Source organism: Lonchura striata, chromosome 9, assembly GCF_050655825.1.
Source record: "Lonchura striata isolate lonStrDom1 chromosome 9, ASM5065582v1, whole genome shotgun sequence".
In the NCBI taxonomy this organism is placed as follows: domain Eukaryota; kingdom Metazoa; phylum Chordata; class Aves; order Passeriformes; family Estrildidae; genus Lonchura; species Lonchura striata.
The window spans coordinates 3,869,940-3,891,954 of record NC_140711.1 but is presented as its reverse complement, the minus strand read 5'-3'; the positions used below and the strand labels follow the sequence as shown (position 1 = coordinate 3,891,954).

General features: G+C 41.4%; 1 protein-coding gene across 1 annotated transcript in view; it reads right to left on the bottom strand.

The window, feature by feature from the left end:
* Positions 1 to 20,557, bottom strand: part of ARHGEF4 (Rho guanine nucleotide exchange factor 4) — a 204,448-nt gene extending 183,891 nt beyond the window's left edge. Inside the window, exons 1-2 of the mRNA XM_085586985.1 lie at positions 20,522 to 20,557; positions 7,190 to 7,270 (exon numbers count right to left, since the gene is read on the bottom strand). The gene's annotated coding sequence lies outside the window, so the exon portion shown is untranslated. The remainder of the gene's footprint in view (positions 1 to 7,189; positions 7,271 to 20,521) is intronic.
* Between the last annotated feature and the right edge of the window lie 1,458 nt (positions 20,558 to 22,015).

Sequence of the window (22,015 nt, the reverse complement as noted above, 5' to 3'; positions counted from 1 at the left end):
TATAAATGCAGATCAAGACTTTGAGCCTGTAAGCACAGTGTGTTGTGAATACAGGCATAAGAAACAATAGTGCTCTGTATTCCTTTAATAGAGACTGATGACCAACTTGCTTTCCTGCTTCCCGCTTTGTTGATATGGCCCCAGTCTTCAAAGAAATCACAGTATATATTTCCTAGACTAAATTCAATATTAATTCACTGGATCTGCCCTCTTGCATGTGTTCTTCCTGCAGAATTATATCATCCAGATGATTCCCTGGCTCTTCTGATTTTTACTTCTTCATTATAGATTTAGCTCTTTTTAGTAGGTAGTTTTTTCACAAATATCTTTACAATTCTGCCTTGCAATCAGTTTGTTTTATAAAGAGAACTCAGCAGTTTGTTCTATTGACAGAGAAACTAAGCAATACATGTTTCCACCCTTCCACAGAAATAGCTGCATACTCCAGTCCCTGGCTGCATACTCCTTGGCTGGCATTGGCACTTACCCACCACTGCAGAACCCAGGTGTTGCTCAGCCTCTCTTTTCCTGTAAATTCCCCAGACACAAACAATCCTATACAGGTGAGAAAGTGGCAGATTAAAACAAGAAATATGCATCTCTTTAGTAGCATGGCATGTCATTTGACAAGAATTAAAGACAAATAGTTCTAGTATTAATTCCTTCCAGCAACTTAGTCCAGCTGTTATTACAAGCCAAGACCTGATATTTGAGTCATCCTACAAATGGCAAAATGCAACACCTCCATGGGCAGGTGTCAAAAGCTCCCAAAACCACACTAACTTGAGCATCTCAGAATTCTGAATGGGTCAGGCATCAGAACAGTCCCAGGCAGCCCTCACTAGGTCATGTCACAGAACTGTAATGTGACCTGTTCAGTGCAAATGTCAGGCAGCAGGCAGGCAGGTGACAGCTGGAACATCAGGGGCTGCTGCAGGCTGGGTCTGCAGAGTGCAGAAAAAGGGGAGGAGGAAGCTCACAGACTGCCAGCCTCACTTGCTCCTGTAGCCATCAGTTCCTCAGTTCTGCTTTCAAGACCAAGTTAATGAATTTGTGAAACAAATATAAATCCCTATGAATGGATTAGGCTGAACAGTTGCAGTTACAGCTGCAGAACTGATACTTCACCACATTATGTATTGGGAACTATGGCTCAGGCTCCAAACCTTCATGCTTTTTATTTTTGAGCTGTTCCAAGTTGCCATCATATATTTAATATGTGTTCCAAGGATTAACTGTGTGTGTATTGATGAGGCAGCTGATATCAATTACATTAATACCTAAGAATTCACCTTTAGCCCCTGAGCAGTACCACACACTTGCAATGTATTTCTTAGTGGGAGAAATAACTGCTCTTGGAGGTGCATCTCTGCTGCTGATTTTCTGCCTGCTGTGCCCTAAAGCATTTGTGCATCCACTGGAGTGATGGGGTTGGAGATTACCAAAGTCCATGTGCACTCAATATTAACAAGCCTCACACGTGTAGAATGGAAAGAGATTAATCATAACCATGTCCTGCTGCTAATTTTCAATCCCACCAGGAATTTCACTCTTTCTCCATCTCCTCTCTGAGACAGGTTTATTATTTTCAGTTTAGTAAAGCATTTTCAAGCTTGGGTGAACAGAAACAGTTTGGGTGATCATAAGAGCTCATGACCTGTCAATTGACTCTAATATCTTTTCAGACCCATGCATCTGAGGTATTTTGGATAGGAATTTTTTACATATGCCATGGGTCAAGTTAGAGATCCATGTTCATTAATGGATATATAGAGCTACATATGAAGCTGTTCAAATTTTAACATCTCCCCCAACCCTTGAAAGCTTCTAAAGCTTTCCTCACTACCTTGAATAGAGACATTTACTACACCCAGAGGGCCAGAAACATTCATTCTTTCCTCTGGGTGTTGTGGAACTCCTACTATTTGCTCACTCTTCAATGACAAGACAGAGTAAGGTACAATTTATGTCAACTGCCATGCTGTGTTCTCAACACCCTGAACAATTTGTCCAGAAGAGCCCAATGGCAGGGTGTCCCAACAAACAGTGAGGGACAATTGAAAAGGGATATCATAACCATTTCTGTTCTTTCTTTGAGATAAGCAGTTCTACAATAATAGTTTCAGCATAGTAGTGGAGAAAAAACAGCCCAGTAATTTGCTAAGTTAACCAACTAATTGTTCTCACTGAGACTCATGAATGACAGAATTTAATTTACAGTGTCTTAACTTTTCTAAGAACAGAGTCCTTGAGCTTGAAGAATTCAAGAGTAACCCAGGGAATTGTTTTAAACAATAAAACCTAAACCACAAATTTCATTTTTCAACCTACAAAACCCTTCATGTTTTGGTTTCCCAAAGCAGCTACAATAATTGTGTTGTCATTATGAAAACTTTTCATAGCAACCTTCCATAAAAAGAAATGAAAAATCTGTGAGAAGTTGACACTGAGATAAAACTAAAATAATTACCACATCTCCAGAGAAGAAAACTAGAACTGGACAACCTCAGCAATTGAGAAAGTCAGAGATGCAGAGCATTATACACATGAATGAATGCAAATTTACCAGCTATTTTGTCTGCACATCCCAGAGAACCCAAACACCAATGTCAGTAAAAAAATGGAGGATGAGGCTCTCTGGCTAGACCCTTGGTGTTTTCTTACAAAAATAAGCTGAAAATCTGGAAAATCTATATTCTAAAATGAGCTGAATGTAGAGCATTCATCACGTTTTACTTTTAGAAACACTGTTATTGAATATTTTAGATCCCTTTGAGAGTTCAAGGCATAAGAAAAAAAAAAAATCAACCATGAAGAATAGTTTAAAACATTTTTACAATAATAGGCCTAATTTTCCCTAGTATGTATATCAAACAATGAAAATATTTTGGTTTGCCTTTGCTTATGCACCAAGGCAGTTCTAAGCAAGCTCAAGCTTGTACATGTTCATCTGTCAGCACTAAACCTGCTTTGATCATTACTTCTCCTGTCCACTGCACCGAGTCTGTCTTGCAGAAGTAACCTGCAAAAATCTCTTTCCAACCAGCAGTAAAAGCAGGGCAGATCAGGATTAGGGAGAATGCTGTCCCAAAAAGTGCAGTTCAAGCAAGAAATGTAAATGATTCAAACTGGGAAGGTGTCACTGCATCCCAAGCTCTATGTTATTTGTGTGTGCCTGGCATTAGTTATTGGAGTTGATTGTCTATGATCTAGCTTTAAGTCAAGGCAGGACACAAAGCTTTCTTCTGAGTCATTAAGGGTTAGCTACCAGTTTCATAGCCTGCCAGATGCTCCCTTTGGCTCACCACAAACCCAGTTTTTTCCTACAGAGTGTGATACAGATTGAAAGTGGTTCCAAGAAAACAGCAATATGCTTGTGGAATATATCAAATTAAAAAAGCTGTTTTTCTCAGGCTCTAAGCTATGGACGAGACCACACTGGAGAGTCCACTGACTTATAGGGTGTCCTCATTCCTCACATCCTCTCAATCCTTGCTGTTTAACCACAGTCTTTAACCAAATCACACATACTAAAGCTCAGGTGAGTCACAACATCAAGAAAAACAAGATTAAGCCTGTTTATCCCATCTGCTCCATGCACAGAAAACCAGTTGCACAGCCCCAGGACAGTGAAAGCTGTAGAGTGCCGTGGAAAGCAGCCAACTTCCTTTTTGCTGTGTTCTCCATCTGCCATCTTGCCTTCACTGCAAATGGATGTTAACAGTTTATTATTAATTTTTTCTCATCTGAGCTATGTGCTGGTTTCTAGGAAAATCTCACCCCAACAATCTTTCCTACATACAAAAGTCCATTTTAGTTCACACTCCTAGGACAGTGTTGACAGACCAGGAAAGTAGTATGCTGCTTCATATCTTGAAACACTATTGAAATAAGAATACGTAACACTCTTGTCCCAACTATTGTACTGAAGTACTGTGTACTAGAAAATAAAGGCTTCCATATATTTGATCTAAGTCATTCAGGTTTAAATGAATTCTAGATATTTCCAGTTCACACGGGGAAAATTAATTTCTGATTTTCTAATTGACTATGGTCCTACATCCACACAGAGATATATCTATGTCTCATGTTTCTTTAAATTAAATAGCCTCCAATCATGTTATGCTGGGACCCTTCCTCAGGTAAATAATTTTAGCCTTGGACAACTCTTTCCTTGCTTAAATCTGCTCATTTGTTTTGAAATCTTCAAGAAGCTGTATCTCCATTTAGATACTATCTCCAAGTAAGCAATTTCTAATTAAGGTATCATTAATGCTGTCTGTATTACACATTTTTAAACCCTGATGATTTTCATGTCAGCAGCTGCAGCGCAGCTCTTTATATGGATCATTATTCTCCTACTAGTACTTCAAACCACAAACAAGAGTGGTTTAGTTCCATTTAAACTCTATGTAATTCTTATATTAAGTAATAGCATTTTTGTTTCTGCTTCTAAGGATCCCAGGTTTTGTAGGTAACATCCACTTGAACAATAGCTAGGAAAAGGAGGATTGAAAAACAATCTGAATTTCTCCACAGCTTTTTCCTTTATTACATAAGTCTATATGTCTCATCTCTGAGTTACTGCTGAAGCCCTTTCCTTCTATTTCCTGCAAATCAATTAAAGGGATAGGAGGATATGAGATATGATTTCAGGAGACATGAGTTTTCCTATAAGTTCCACTGATTATCTGCATTACTCCAGGAAAATTTGCTTGCTTAGGGAGCCCTAAACATAAATGAAAGCAATGAGTCCTAACTTTGCTAAACCATAAATGCTCATAGTAGGTTTGAATCAAGAATTAATTTCATTTTGTGGAGAGAGGACCTGTAGAGACTGTAAGCCTAATCCAAAATTTTGAAACAGGACCACTAGAGACAGGCTCTTTAATCTCTATGAAGTGGCTGGTAAGCTCAGCTGTCATTTTCCAGATTTTTTTTAGGACCCCTATTTTCAAACAGGGGTCAGGGCTCATAAACTGTTTAGGTTTAAAATATGATGTGCAGCTTTCACCAGAAGCAGTGTTCTTCTCCACTCTTGACATGCTAGAAATGTGAATATTCCTTTTGAGCTCAAGGGATCCTCAGTGCTGTTTGCAAGGTCTGCACTTGCTTGTAAATCAGCACCTTCTGGATCAGGTAAAGGAAGTGAGCTGAAGCTGCTCAATTACTGAAACACTGAGGCCCTCACCTTCCCAAACACTTGCTACACCTTTCCAAGAGGAAAGGATCATCAGCTCTCTCTCATGTCAAAAGCATACAGAAATTACTTCATTATGTGAAAATACCCAATATTTTAAGACTGTTTATGTGTAGGTAACTCACTTCTGTAACTGGTTTCACATCCACACTAGCTTGTTTTACTACTTACTTTCCCAGGGAGCAGCAGAAACATTTAAAATCCAGGATGTTTGAAGAGTATTTTCTCAGACAGGAATTCTATGAAACCAGTTTTACCATTCTGCCTTTTCAAAGGTAAGTATGTCCTGGGTGTTGTCTGATGCTCTGGTTCTTGTGAGGACAACACAGGAAAGTAGACAAATTTATGCATCTGCACAAGAAAATTCCTGAGTTTAGGAGAACATTCACAGGTATCAAACTGACAGAGAAAACTGCTGTTTAAATTTCACTCAAAAGAAGAGACTGCATATTAATAACTTTGAATTGGTGCTTGCTAGGAAAGGCCATAAGCAGGCCAACAGACCACTGGCAGCACTGGCTGACAAGCTTTCTTCTTAGTCTTACCCAGAATTCAGTGAACAGGCTTTATCTTCTTTTTTTTTTATGTTCTAAATTTGACTTCTCAATTTAAGTCTCCCACCAAGACTCCCTGAGAGAACTGCACAAAAGTGCAGGCACAGCCCTTTGACTTCCTCTTCCCCAGTCTGAGAATTTGCCTTTTGAGCTGAGTTGGTTTTAGCTACAGAGAGTGTGAACTCTTCCATGGGCAGGAAGGGAACATGGCACAAAGGAGCTTCCCTGGCCAGATGCTTTTATGGTCCCACTTGCATCACCACATTCATTTTCTGTGCTGTAAAGTCCATTTATTTCAAATTAGAGGAACAATACATAAGATGTTCTTGTAAGCATCCTTTATACCTCAGACACTTTGCTCTAGTTTATACACCACACATTTGGCAGCAGAGACAAAAGCCAAATTAGAGAAAGCAGGAAAGATACACATAAGGAAACTGAAGTACTTTATGGCTTTGGGAAGAACACAGATGTAGTAAATAAGAAACAGAGAAGAAGCAAAATGAAAGAACTGGACCAAGCTTATAAATAGAACAATTATGTGAAAAGACAGAGCAGAGACAATCTGTATCATAGATGTTGCACCTCCCTTCAATTTCTACCCAAGGATAATTGTGCCTCCCTGAATTACTGTAATGGAACAGCAAACACAAAGAATGGAAGGCACTTATATCCTATGACAGGCACACAAATTACACAGAAAGGTGTGACTGCTCTGGGACCATTATGAACCTTCATAAAACAGGGCTACATAATGCCACCAAAATTAATGAAATGAACTGGTAAAACTAGCATCAAACAGGGCTTGAGACACTGACTTATCCAATTAAATTTAGTATGAAAAAAAGTATTCAGTTCTGGAATCTCATAGTTTGACAGATGCAAAGAACAGCTAATTCTCCATAGCTCATAATCATGCAAAATCATGCAAAAAATATTTCTGCTGCTGCTTTGAGCTTTTGAGCTGTAGTTTTTGTACCTATGTGGGAGACAATCCTAGGAAGGGCTTTATGTTGCATTGTCTTCAGATGAATCAATAAAGAAGCTTTTGTTACACGGTACATAAAATCTATTGTACCATCATATAATTAAAAACCTATCATAATTCAATATCATAATACGTATGAGGAGTGAGTGAACTTTTGGTATTGTCAGAGCTTGAAAGAAAAATTATGCTATAAAATTAGTTTTCCACTTAAGGATATTCCAAAATTTCTTTAAAGACAGCTGGCAGCTTTTAAAGCTGGTATGGATCATGTTGAAATAGATTTTTTTTTCTGAACATTTTATTGTGATGCTCAAATACCCCCATGTAAAGGAGTCAGAATTTGCTTTAAGATGCTTGAACACAGATTATTACAGTCCCTGAAAAGAGCTGTTCTGGATATACCACGAAAGAAAGCACAATCCCAACTGAAACAGAAGAGGCTCTGACCTCAGTGTGGCACTGTGTCTTTTCAGAAGTACTCTCTTCTGTTTCTCCAGCAGTCCTTCTTACAGCACTTCTTTGGCATTCCTGTGCAGAGATACAGGAAGAAATTTTAAAAGTCAGTTTGACCTTGAGAAAACAAGGAGATCCATACAATTGCTTTCAGTCCACCTGCCCATGGGGGGGAAAAAAATGTTGTCTTGTTTTAACTGAAAGCTCTTTGTGGAAAATAGGGCTAAAGGAACATCACTCTGGTTGCAAAATGAGGCTCTCAGACACTAAGAATCACCAGAATGAAGGTGACTTGTGTGACACTCTGTATTTGAGTAGAGTCCTTAACTACATAACATAAACGGGTTTTCACAAGTCCCACGCTTCACTTAACACAGGGATGGACAGAACTCACTTAAGACTTGAGTTTATTATTGTCTTTGGGTTACAAAGAAGAGGGAATAAGCAACTGTGTTAGGCACCAAAAGAGCCCTGTGTCCATGGAGCACTGAAGGCAGGATGGTGGGGAATTGCACAGTCCATGCTCCCCTGCCAGCAGCCAGCCAGCCATTGCAGAACCTAGGGCCTCATTTGGGTACCACTATGGATTTCTAGGAGGAAAGACTCTTCTGCTGTTTCTCAGTCTGGCAAACAGGAACTCAGTTCCTCACTTCTGCATGCCTTTGAGGTTAACTGGTCTTTCTTTTATGTTTCTATCCCCTAGTATTTCCAAATCCATCTATATCCAACCTATTTTCATCTGGAGATGATGTTCCTGCAAGTTGTCTTCTGTGTTTGCCCTGATCATCAGACACCAGTCACACAAATTAGGAGGCAGCAGAGGTATGTAAATGTCAAGCTCCCAGTTAAACCTAAAGAGAAGGCAACAAGTGGCAGAATGTCTTCAGCTCTGGTCTCAGTTCAATCCAAAGCCTTCATTAAAACTTTGTAAATATCAGACATTCAAGTTTAACATGGGTGGTATGTCTGGAGGGAGAGAAATTTGTCATAACTAAGAGGTTTTTGTTACCTTTGTGACAGATAAATACAGTGATATAACTTCTCATTTACAACATGAGACATGAAAACCTTGAAATAATATTTCAATTGTCAGCATCATCTAGCTCCAGCTTCTCTGAAGTCCAATTCACTTCCACAGTAAGAATTGCTATTAGTATAGTAGAGATCTCATTGACTTAAGCTGAAATCAGCCTCAACATGAGATGGAGGAGCACATCTCTCTCTCCAGAGAAAGTAACAGTATAAATGAAAGGGACACTAAATGAGAGAAATTGCAAAAAGAAAGTATGAAAAGAAAAAAAACACAATTAGACTGAGATTAGTCATTAGGGGGTGGTCAGAGCTGCTACTTATTACTGTTTGAAAAACACTGAATCTTTTGTTTCAGTCTTCAGTGATTATCTGCAACATGTAAAAGCAAAAGCACACATCATGGCCACAGGGAGTGTGGGATATGGTAGTGCAGATAGATACCAAGTCTCATAGCTGAGTAGCTTCTTTCACAAGGAAAGGCAAAATAAGTACTTAGCACAAGTAGTTTTGCTCCATTCCCTATATTCTTAATGTATGACTACTCCAGGAAGCAGCTGTCACTTATTTTCACTTGTGATTCTACATAATTTTTCACCCTAGGCTTTTTATATCTACAAGTGGCTCCAAAGTGGGTCCACATAATTCATAAAGAGAGGAGATGCCATGCTGAAGTAAAAAGTTGCTGACTCCTCTGCTCTTCTCACCTTAGACTGCACAAAGCATACCAGATCTGCAATTAATGGAGCTCAGGGATAAACTGATTGCAAACACATCATTCAGAGGCATTATTGGATTTTTAAAGCTTAGTCTTTTGCTCATTCAGAAACACAAATAACTAATTGTACTGTGTCTAACGCAGATTACATCTGAGAATGGATCTTGGGGCAATTGGGAAAGAACGCTGCCTTTGCTTTTATTGTGGGAAGCATTCCCTAAGCATAATGCCATTGGAAATGGCTGAAGGGGATTGCATCTGGTTAGGGAGGAAGTAACAAGCATAATAATTAGCATCGAATTAGCTGCTCTCATCCTGAGCCAGGCCAGCCCATCACATTCCTTTCCCCAGCTGCCCTCTGGTGGAAGGTTCTGCAGAACACCCCTGAGCAGGAAAATCTTTTTCTGGTCGTGTATGGTTAACTTGCGACTTAAGCTGGGAAGAACCAAATTAAGATCAACAAACCCGGAGCAGATGCCCCCTGCCCAGAGGCAGGAGAGCTTTTTGAAGCTGTGCTAGAGTAACTGACACCCCTTTAGCACAGCAGCTCTCTTTATGTGTCAGACACCAAATTTCTGACAAGCGTGTTTCAGCACTTGCTGTATTTATGTTCAGTACTTCTAAAACTGACCAGGATCCTGTTTGCAATAGCTTAAAGTAAGGTCTCCATGTTAATCAAAGAGGGGCTAATTATTTGTAATAATTAAATAGATTTTTTTCTTATTGCCTTCTCTCTGAGTTTGGCTACATGCTGGTACTCTTTCAACTCCAGAGAGACCAATGGAATCTTTATTTGACTTATTAATTCATGTTTGGTGCCCTACACTCGAGTCACTCACCAGTCCATCCCCAACTTCTGCACACATGTGATGGCTGTGAGGTCATGTTTTAGGAAGACCACAAGAGCTCAATCCACAACTGAGGAAATTATAAAAACCAGGATAGAAACCTTGTCTGGCCCGTGCCAGGTCTGCAGGCAAAACTCATGGTCACGCAAGGTGAAGGGATGAGTGTTCAGGATAGCAAAGACAGGAACAGGCTCAAATTTAGCACTCAAATATTTGAGGGGCTGGCCTGTGGGGCAGGATGTCATTTCCTGTCACCTCATTTTATCATTCTACACATTTTCACTCCACTAGCAAGATGAGAGAAAAACACCAACAAAACCTCCTTTTCCTCACCCCCAAAGAAAGAAAGAGCCACGACCAAGCAAGACAGAGGAAAACACCCAGCAGTGAGGGGGCAGCTCAAGTGGCACTCAGCATGGCAGCAGGAATCAGAGACTCACTGTGAGAAGGGATCCCTCAGTGGAATCCCTCTGTTCCAAGTCCCCTGCCCACCATCACATCCCGATGGAACCAGGATGAATCCTGGTGCACCCTCCCAGGGTGGACCTAGCCAGAGCAGCCCATTGGCAGGGTCTCCCCTACTCTTCTACTTCTCTGGTGAAACACCCAAGAGATTGGTGGGAACTAGGTGCCTTGTTTTTGCTATCAAAGCAAAAGGAAAAAAAGTGACACTGCTGGCCTGTCTCAGGATGTGGCTCCGTCTTGGTTCTTTAACTGCTGTGGATGGGAGAACATTGTAAGCCGGGGTAAGGGTGTGGGAATGGTCTTGGGGCGCTCAGTGAGGAGCTGTTACTTTTGGGTTCTACCATGGTTCTGCCAGAGGTGCTGTGCTCCTGGAGAATCTGCTGGGGCCAAGACCTGGACCAGGTTTTAGTGCCTGTGGCTTTGCAGCAGCAGGGATACAGGCTTGGGCCAGAGTTTTATCCAAAGAATGAGATTTGCATCTGTGATCTCATATCCAGTCTTCCTCCTGCTTAGCCAAGGGACAGGCTGTTGGGGGCTTCTAGTATGTCTTTTATCATTGCTGCATCTTAAAAATGGGACATTATGCTTTATGTGTTTATTGGGGGACAGAAAGACTGCCAGAATAAAGAGGCAGGTCACTGTTTAGTTTTGAAGATGGAGAGCCTGGCTTGCACTGCTGTCATCTGTCAGCAGCAGCACAAAAGCTCCTGTCCTGTGTCGTGGTGCCCTGTCCCCCTGCACCACCACAAAGCCCTGAACTGTGCTGGGAACCGGGGTCCTAAAGCTCCCTTGGATACTACACCAAAAATGTATATAAAAGGAGCACTGCATCTCCTCTCTTTATGAATGCTATGGAGCCACTTTGGCATCAAGACATAAAATGCTTGCAGTGGAAAAGAAAACTATTGAGGATCACCAGTAAAAAGTCACACAGTCCTTATGTGTTCACACAGTTCTGTACAACTGGGTGGGTGGAGCCTCCCTTGGCAGGAGCCACTTGTGTCACCTGTGCTCTGGATCAGCAGGGGCACTCCCTGCACTTGGCCTGCTTGGCTTTAACAGAGGAGAAGAGCGATTTCCAAGCCATATTCCTGGGGCCTTCTCTCAACTGAAAACAAGCAGCTCCACACTGACCTGGCCCCTCCACCCAACAGCACCAGTGCTTAACAGTCTCTGGACCTTTAATAATTCCCTGGGTGCTTCCACACTCACCTCCCCAGACACATGGAGCCTGGCTGAGGATGTGGGTAGGGCTTTGTTTTCTTGCCCACGTGGTTGACAGAGCTGCCTTTCTTTGCTCCTTTGCATTTGCAAGCACTGGGCATCCTTGGGGTTATGAGTGGTGTGGGAGTTTCAATGAAAAAGATTTATTGTAGAGAGATGAAAGAATCCTGTTTGACATCACAGACTGATGATGATTTTCAGTAGTATTTCTTCATTATTTAAATTGTACTTAGGCATTTTCTCTAAGAATGATTTCTAGTCCATTACTTTTATAAAGGATTTCAAGAAATCTGTTTTGAGATGTAAAACACATATGGAAATTTATCAGTGAAGATGTAGATTCTATATTTAGCCACCATGCCTTCTCCCCAACTAGAGGTGGGATGAGGATGTCAGATTTTGGTTCTTTAGAAAGCATTTAAACTACACTATGAAGTGATAAAGACATCTAGTGGTTTGCTTTATTTCAGTTTTTCATATTGGTATTTTATATGGAGAGGTTTCAGGTAAGCTGTACCTAGGCACTGACACAAGAATTTTTAAATCTACACACATAATTCTGTAGCATATCAAGAAAATTCCCAGATATGTAAAGCCTTTAGACCATAAGCAAGGCAAGAGCACTAAGAAAGAAAAGCATATTTTTCACCACATGTTTTCAGCAGAATCAAAGGGCATGACTCAGTTTCCCTTTAGTCCTTGGGAGCACAAAGGACCCTGGTTTGCAAGTTGAGCAATAAAACAGCCTCCAGCCCCATACTCACAGCACCACCACAATGAGCCCTTCATTAGTCGCCACTTCCCGTCAAACTGTTAAAGGGGACACAGGTTTACCAAACAGCTAATCCTTGATAATGAAAGGTTTCCAACAAAGCTGCCTTTCCAGGGAGTCTGGGCACTTTCACATTAGCAAGAAGTGAATAGACAAAGTGGTTCAGGAAACATGCCAAACAGTAGCTCATGCATTGAAACACAAAGGGCTGCAGTCTTCAGGGGGCTAAAGAAAAATTACAGTAGTGTTTTGCGTTCTTTCTCATCATCATAATTACTTTCTCCTTCACTTTCTTTCATATTATTTAATCAATAGTCTTCCAACTAGAGAATATATACACACTTCTCTCTTAAATTTCTTTTGCAAATACAAATCAGTTTCTGCAGTACCTTATCCTGCTCTCCATGTGAGCCAGGTTCCCTCTTTTTTGCTGTAGGCCTCTTCTGGATGTATGCCACTTTTCTAACTATCAGTCCCTAAGCAACTGTAACATCATTGACTGCCACCCCTTCATTTCTTCAGGGTTTTGTTTTAATTTGGTATTTAACAAGTCAACAATTGGATCCTTTCCTCCTGGGGTTTATTTTAAGGCGGCCTTGTTTAGTCAGATGCAATTAGGCATTTAAGATCCAAGATAAGTATTTTTCCTTTAAAATTGTAAAAGCAATGCATATTTGGATTTAGGTAAAGAATGTCAGGATTAACATCAAAGCATGTAATATAAGGGTTATAGAAACAGCTTTTTTTTTTTTTTTTTTTGACAGAAGGTCATGGCAAAACAAATTTGAGGCAGCTGAAGAACCAGTCCACAAGGACAGAGGAGCTGTAGGGTGGACAAGTTTGAGTATGGAAGCACAATCTGTACATAATCCTCAGTGCACAGTGTAGCCCTGGGAGGGACTCTGCCACCCTTGGTCACCTTCCCTGCTACTGATCAATGTAGCAGGAGGAGAGCACAGCTTGTGTGCATTGTATCATCTCATAAAAGACAGCCAGATGCAGGAAGCAGTACTGGCCATTCCTGACTTACCCACCTATCCCTTCATTTCTTTTCTCCAAGGGAATATTGAGGTGCTGTTGACTTACTGGGAGCACATTCTTGTGTGCATGGTGGGGCAGAGAAAGGGAGCTTCTTGGAAAGGAGATAACTGGTGTAACTCAGCACTGAAAATCCTTGAGGCAGAACTAGGCTGACATCTGATGGTTCAAGTTCAAGTCAGAGGATGATTATGCTCAGCCAGCTCATGCTGGCTGCTGACAGACAACTCCACTTCCCATAGCAGCCACTTTAAAGAAGGGGCTTTCATGTTGACACCCATCTGGGTATAACCAGTTTATACTCCAGCAGAATTAGGCAGATCACTAGTTGAGCTCCCAAAGTCCCTGTCTGGAGTTCCTTCTGACGCCTGGGTGCCAGCAGCCAGCAGAGGGCAAGCTGCCCCCACTTCATTTCCTTCAAAAATATCTGAGCATTTTTGGAGCTAGGTCTGGGGGAAGACATTAACCCACCAGTGTTGGGAAAGAAAGATGAACCACAAATCAAGTGTCTCTCCAAATCAGGCTTTTGGAATAACTATTTCAACCCAAATAGTCCTTTATCTTTCAAAAAAAACCATTCTTGTTGGACAAAGGTAACAAAACTTACTCTTTATTTTCTAAACAAAATCCTGAAGTGAAAGGATGCTGATGAAACCTGCTTGAAGCTACAGGTACTGGAGGTCTGTGCTCTCTGTATGATGCATGAGGTTTTTGTGCTGAGTGACCAGCCATAACGTGGTGCTGGTGAGGACGTGAAGCTTTGCCAGAAAGCACAGATGCTTTGCCAAGAAAGCTCCAGTTTGAGGGGCAGGTCACTCAGGTGAGAGCCTGCTTTTATAGCAGTTTGTTGACCTCTGGGCTGAATTGGACCCACTGCCTGTAGGTGCACAGGCAGTCTGCCAGCTCAATCCCCACAGTGACATGGAGCTGCCATCTCTGGACAACAGAGAGCAGCCAGGAGCGTGCACCACCCTGGCATCCAACCTGCTGCTTTGGGGGTGCTCAGCTGTTCTGTACCATGTCCATCTCTGAGCAGGTCAACCTTATCAGTAATCACAAACACATGTCTGCTTCCCCTCAGCCCACCCACCTTTTTCCCAGAGCCTCAGCAGCTCCTCGGGTGACTCTCACACATTTGGCTGAGGTGCAGAGGAGCTGCTGGACCCTTTCCTTGTGGCCTCCTTCTGCAAAGTGCTTGGGACTGACATGCTGGAAACTAGCCAGCACTTTTCAGCTCTACATCCCTTTCACTCCCACCCATGACCAGCATTTGGTAATAGTGGAATGTTTCTACTCCACGACAGAGATGTACAAAACTGCATTAGTGCTTTCCCTGAAAATACAGCAGAGAGAAAATAGGGTCGCTCAGGCTGCTTGACAACACCCTACATTCCAACCAAGATGAATATATCCTTGCCTTAAAAGTCCGAGGCATATAAGTGAGACTTTGGTCTCAATCCTTCTGCAAGATTTTCTACTTGTGGGGGGAGCATATAAATCACTTTGAAGATGTAGGAACTATGTCTGAGCAAATAATGTCAAATAAGGATTACTATCAGAGCAGTGTGACTTCTACAGCTCTTACACTATCTGAATTTGACCATTTGCCATATTGGAGTCCTCTCTTCCTTGTTTATTTGTTACAGTAAAGTAATTGAACCAAAGTTATATAATTTTCTCTTTTGGACTAAATGAATGGATAATCCTCATTTGCATTTTGCAGGCTAACACAGACCATACACAAGACAGAAATTGCATATAATGGTATCTGTTTTGTTCAGCTCCACTGTCCAAATGTAGCTTTAAAAGCAATATATCCTGCACCTTAATTATGAACCTGAATTTTCAGTGAGACACTCCAGTGGCAACTAAGAGTATTAAATTATTAATCAATTTCACCTAACCAAAAAATTTCTGGTATTTGTTTCCTCACTGTTCTGAATGCAACTCCTCTTCCCTGAATGTAAATCACAGACCAATTTTAGTTTTATTCTAGAGGGAAACTGAAGCTAATATTCTTGTGTCACTGGGTCAACAGCTAGAAATTGTAGAACCCATGTACAGTGCAGTCACACTGCTCAGCATCCTGACTTGCCACTTAAATTCAAAACTGGAGGACAAATTCTGATTTGAAATCATACTGGATCAAGTAAAGTAGCTGATAAGAGCACAGCTTCCCCAGGGATCTTTCACTTTGTCACCTGAAGAAAGACAGGAACTGAGTTCAAGCAGAGAGAAAAAATTACTTAGGTGTCCCAGGCTAGGACAGCACTGAAGGGATGAGGGAACTTTAAGCCAAGCACTTTGCCCCCACTGAGGCACACTACAATGGAAAGGTGAACAAGTTGCATCTTCACACTTCTGCTACAAACTCTAGAGAGTGAGAAATCCACCACCATAAGCTGGCATCTCCCAGGAAGAAATCCTCCTTCTGAGCGTCCCAGGGCTCTTTGTATGGTGCCTAGCCCAGCCACATGTGGAAGAGGTTTTACAGTGACTTCTGTGAGCCAGAGAGAAGTTTGATAAGAGGATCCATGTTCACCCCTGAGAGAATTTTCTACTAAGGTCATTGATATAAAAACCAAGAAAGAAAGAAGGATAAATAAGAGAAACCTGCAACTGCCTATTCCAATAAACACTTTGTCTCTCGTGACCAATGAGTAAAGTGTAAACTTATGGGCTTTGTATGAATGTGTAAAAAGCATGCGTGCTAGAATAAAACCAGTTTGAAGCCCTCTGAAAATGGAGTGTGTTGCTTTGTATTGTGTGTCTCAACTAGGACAGCCACAGACAGACATGTCAACACTGGTGTGAAGTGGGGATATTGAAATGCATTCTACTCCCATTCTGAACCAGGAGGAGCTCCTGGGTTCCAGGAGGAGCACCCTGAACAGCAGCTCCTGTTTGCATACATGGTGACAAGGAGGAACAGGTCCCAAATGGCTGCAGGGAGCCAGGGCAACCATGAGGGAAGGAAGCAGTTCTGTGTTGCCCTTGGGCAAACCCCTTGTCCTCACTGGCCACGAGCCCAGCAGTTTACAAGCCAGTTTCTATAGAAAGTGATTCTCTGCACCAGGCAGGCAAAGGGGACACTGCACAGGAACAGTTCTAACAAGAAAGGAGGCAACAGTGATGCAAGCTCAAATGTCATGCTGTAAACAGAGGCTCACTGTTGAACACATCTGCCTTTTATCTACTACTTCCAACGGATGCCAAGGAAAAGCCTGGGTCTGAGTCAATCTAGACTGAGAATAGCTATAGGAAATAATATTGTGGTTTTCTTTGGGTCTTTGGAATCCATTCATTCCTAAAATAAAGGATAGACAATATATGAGTGTTGGGTTATCTGTATTCAGTTCCTTGTTCTGCCTTAGACTTGCTGAATGACCTTGAGCAAATAATTCACTGTATTCAACTCTCACTCTCCTTTCACTGCCTCACAAAAAGATACTGGAAAACTGAATGCATGGAGAAGGCACTCAGACACCATGGTGATAAATTCTATAACCCCACAACTCTATACAAAGAAGTACAGGCATATTTAAAGGAAAAAATAATGCTGTCCTGAACCTCTATAAACCGTGTGATTTCCTAAACATCGTTTGCAGAGAGCTAGGATAACATTATCTTTTGGGTTTTGTTCTTTATCATAAAAAAGTTGCAAAGCAACAAATACTTTTTTATCATTCTCTTTTCATCATTGCAAAGGATGTGGTTAGTCATCTTCTAAGTGCTGCTTTACCTTGAAACTTAAATCAAGTTATCAGAAAGCTAAAAGTGAATTTATTACATACCAATGTCATGTTAAAATTAAATTTGACCAATTAAACAAACTCATAATCCTGACTGCAGAGAAAATACCTGAGAAGTGTAATCATTGCATGGCAACAATTCCACCTGTTGTGAACTGAGATGCACATACCACCTCTGCACTCTTTCTACAACAGTCTTTGAAGTACCAGAATGAAAGCAAGTTCTAATGCAGATAAATGAACCCAGATTCTCCCTTTGTTTGCAGAGCTTGCACTGGCAGCAAACAGAGAATAACCAACACTATACTTCATCAACTCAGGAGAAACCACTTGGCACAACTTCAAAATGGAAGGACCCTACTCTTTAACCCACAGGCTGTCACTGCAGCCCCAAGAGAACTCTGGTTCCCCGAACACCCACTACATCCTAAAGCACAAGCTGAAAGGAGACACAGGATAGATATTTCTGCTACATCAGATAGATTTGCTGGTGATTGGTGTGAACAGTTTGGTCCCAAAATGCTGACTTTGCTCCATCAGCAGCAATAGCTAGAAACATATTCCATTTGGTATTTCCCTCTAGCACTGCAGTGATTGCTACAGCGTCATGTAAATATAAATGGGACAGGAAGGTTCTGCCAAGTAGAGGAATGGGAACTGTAGGCTCTGCTAGGATTTTCTTTGTACTACACTGATAATATTCTCTAACCATGGCATAATAGTAGCCCTTCACCTCATCCTTTAGTTATGTCTCAAGTGTGTTAAAGACAGCTGAAAGACAAATTGGATGGAAACGTCATTGGCTCCAAGCATACTACAAAACCGTGTCTTAGGGATCTTCTCCCTTTAGTAGCAACACAGCCTTTTTACAGACAATAGCCAAAACACTAACTAATGCCAGAGGGCTGACAACACCAAAAAGAAAGTACTTCCTAAGAAAGAGGATGGCATGTGGAGTCACTCTTCTGCTGTGCCAGGGACAGCTCCCTCTTTGTCAGCTGGGGAACTCTCTCTCCCTTGTCCACTTTCACTTTAACCCATTAATTATGATTAAACAAACTTTCTTGGGCAGTCAGGCAGGTCCACTGCATCACATTCCTTGTTCAGGAAGATGGGGAGCTGACAGGAAACCCCTTTGGCTAAACAAACCCCAGCCAGCTTAATGCCAGCTTGCCCTTTTTTCACATCTGTATCATGGTCTCTGGTTTGTATCAGTGGACAGGACCAGCTTGCTGGCAATGGTCACAGTGCTGGCTGCTGGACAAGCCCATGGAGACATGGGCTAAATCATCAGCACCTGACAAAGCACAGCCCTCTGTGAGATGAACAGACACAGCAGGGCAAGGTGCTGACCTGGTGTGGCCTAGGTGTTGTTCCAACAACTGTGAACACTTCCAGCCACTACAGGAGCACTCAGTACAAAGCCAGAAGCAGAGAGCAGCCTACTGCCCATGCAGCAACTGCTCCTCCTTCAGTGCTTAGGGCAGAAGAGGAACAGATGCTCGCCTTCCCTGACTTAGTAACTCCCACTGTGTTTTGACTTGCATTGCTGACTCTACTCCTGTTCAGACAGAGTGTCTGTATTGGATTTTGTGATGCCTCAAATACAAACTGAGAAGAGACAATCAGGATAAAGCTTGAGGGCTATGGACTTTCCATCTTCTTATTACAAACAGGAATCTGGACACTGAATTACTACCCATGAACTGCCAGCTCAGTTCTTCTGCTAATGCAGATAGTTTACAACACAGTGCAGTTGCTGCTCTTTGGAAATGGCACTGACTTGAACGGAGCAGTGTTATAGACATAGGAGTAAAATTCTTTTGTGCCAAAGGACTTTCTTTTACCCTTCTGCCTCTTAGCTGCACCTGTCCACTCCCCTCCTTTGAGACGTCTGACCTTGTCCTTTTTGCCCTGTAATCTCTGCTGTGATTGTTAGTGTTATATTTATAATCAAAGTAACCAAATCAAACTATTCCTTCATTAACTCTTTTGTATCAGTCTATATACCTGAACTCTATTACTCCTAATAATTTCAAGTGTTTAGACTTTCCTATTTATTTCACAGTTCCCTACTGCTGTATTAATAACTGAATGCAGCCTTAAATGGGCAATTCACATTTAAACGGAGAGACTTTGATATGATTTTTACCAAACTCACTTTAGAGTTATGGTCAGGTATTGTGCCACATAAACCTCACTGGCCTCCTTTCTTGTTTTAGAAAAGAGGAGTGGGGTGTGCTTTGAGCTGTGCACACCAACAAATAGGGGTGCATGACATGTTTTTACATTTCCATGAGTCTCCCTGTTCATTTACTCTTGAGTAGCATGGTTTAGGACATCATGGCTCTCCCCTTCCATACAGGAAGTCAGACAGGTCATCTACAGCTGTGCAAAACATGTAGGTTTTTTTCCCTCAGTCACAGCAAACCAAGGCTTAGTGCAACCTGCCTGAGTCAAATATAACTAATGCTTCAAGTGTCACAGCTTGCAGTCATTAAAGGTATCCCAGAAATTAAAAGTACAAAACTGGCATAAACAAAAATCTGGCAGCAAGGAAATCACCTTCTTTTGAAAGACTGTTTTGACATTTGACGACAAATTATTCCAATCCTGAATGGGAACTTCATTTCTATTCCATCATTCTGTCCTCTTGAGAGCCTGGAATGGGGGTGGAGGGGAAGTACAGGCAAGAGACTGAAAAGTGACACCCAGGGGGAGTAACCTTCCAGAGATAATCAATGGCTTTGCAATGAGCAGCCAGCCCTACTGAATATTGATTAGCCAGTGCTGGCAAGCTCTGCTCCGGGGAGGTCAGCACTCCAGCCAGCTGCCTTGTGTGAGCACAAAGGGAGCCTCAGCAAAAGGCAGATTGTAAATGGCAGGATTTATGTGAGAGGCGCCATTCAGGCCCCCAGTAGAAGAAAAAAACCCAAAAGTGTGGTCACTGCATGAGCAGACAGAAGGCAGCAGCAGTCCTGCAAACTTCTGTTATTACACTGTGCAATTCCAGTGACTTACCTGAATAAACCTGTTTTAAAGATAATCCCTTTAAATATTAGCCAATATACATGATACCATGAGTTGCCACAGGTTTCTGTTCCCTTAAGGTTTCACAGACATGTGAAAGGGGTGCTTTCACAGACACCTGCCCTCAGAAGCTTTGCCCCGTGTTACACCTCAGTACATGCCAGGTATGAGTACACATTTCAAGGTGATACCATATCTGGCCTATGCCAGCTCTGAGCACACCTCATGCCCTTGAAGCAGCACAGCTGCTGCTGTGTGTTAGCACTGCATCCCTCTCACAGCACAATCTGTTCTTACTGTCCCATTCAGTAACAAAAATTTTAGCTCTTTAGTATTTTTTTAATATATAAATAGTTAGATGTTAATTTTATTATTACATCCATTGGTCGATATATATAGAATGTATACAGCTGAGGAAATTAGTTATTAGTGACTAAGAGGATATCCTACCTTTTTAGAAGCAGACAGTCTTTTCTCACAGCCTTTCTGTGGAAAGAGAAATTGTGACAGGGAAAGGAGACTGGAAATTGTGTTCTTTAAAACAAAACAAAACAAAATTAAAAAGCCCACAAAAACCACCAAAAAAAAAACCAAACAAACAAAAATTTAAAAAGTAAAATGAAAAGAAGAAAAAAAAAGAAGGAGAAAAGAAAAAAGTTCCAGTTTCTGCCTGGTGTAACTCATCTGACTTCAGTGGGGTTGTCCCAGAGCAGATTCGTCCCTCTGTCTTTGCCAAAAAGAAAACAACAGGAGCCAGCTAAAGGCATCTGCTTTTGCATTTCCTCAGTGAATCCATTCATTATACTCTCCTGATAGAGAAGTTGTAAACAAAGGCACTTCATGATGCTGCATCGTGCTATCCATAATTACACTGTATGTGCTTCATCAGCAGACATGCTTCAGGGCACACTGCAAAAGCTTTTTATGTATTCAGAACTCTTTCTGAGAGGGTGGGTTGAGTGAAGAGAGGGACAAGCTAATAGTTAAAACAGGAAAGGAAAACTTAACCTAAGCAGTTACTTAGAGAGGAGTTCTGTATAAGAGGGAGGAGAGGAAACCATATATACACGCTGGAAAAAAAAGATGGGAGCAGAATTCCTGCCCACTAGTACCCCAATTAGTAGGTGTGCTTTCATATTCTCTCCATTTCTCTTTAAGATCACACACCCTCTAAAACATATGTTTTAATAATCATGTTATGTGGTACTCCCACGTGAAAACCTCATTCTGGATGGGAATTCAAAATAATTTTTAAAATAAAAAGTTCATTTGGAAGCTCTCTGAGGCTAACTTTATATAAATGGCCAACCATGCTCTGACTACACAGTGATATAAGTCAGCTGTAACTCCCTAAATTGTGAGCACTGGAAAACACTCGTGTCAAATCATAAGCCAGTATGAAACATTTTATTGCTTAGCAGATCATCTTAAAGTGCTTGGCAGTACCTGGTGCAAGTAACTCTCTGAGAAAAAATTCTGTTTATCTTTTAAGAATTTACTAATACTGCCTTGGATGTAATTAATTCCAGCAGAATATAACATTTCTGCTGAGAACTTTGCTTTTAGAAGTCCAGAATCTGCCACCAGAGCATATGTAATCCACACCCTGTGTAGAAATATTTGTCTGAGAAGAAGAATTTGGAAAAAGGAAATTCTTTAAGATAATCAACATCCAGGTGGGTAGGGGAGGCAGGCATTCAAGGGCCAGAAGCTGAGACTGGTCTGGAAAGAAAAGCACAGACAGAGGTAGCAAGAAAAGGTGAACACAGGTTGGTGGAGAGACAGAGTGTTGTAGTAAATTCTACCTTGTACTACCTATATGCACATATAACCTGTGCTGCTGCAAAATCAGTCTTAGGTTTGTTTGGGTAGTAAGAATAGAAGTAATTTTTGGAAGTAAAAAGATGTAATAGAAGTTGACCTGTCTCTTTAACAGTGTCAAAT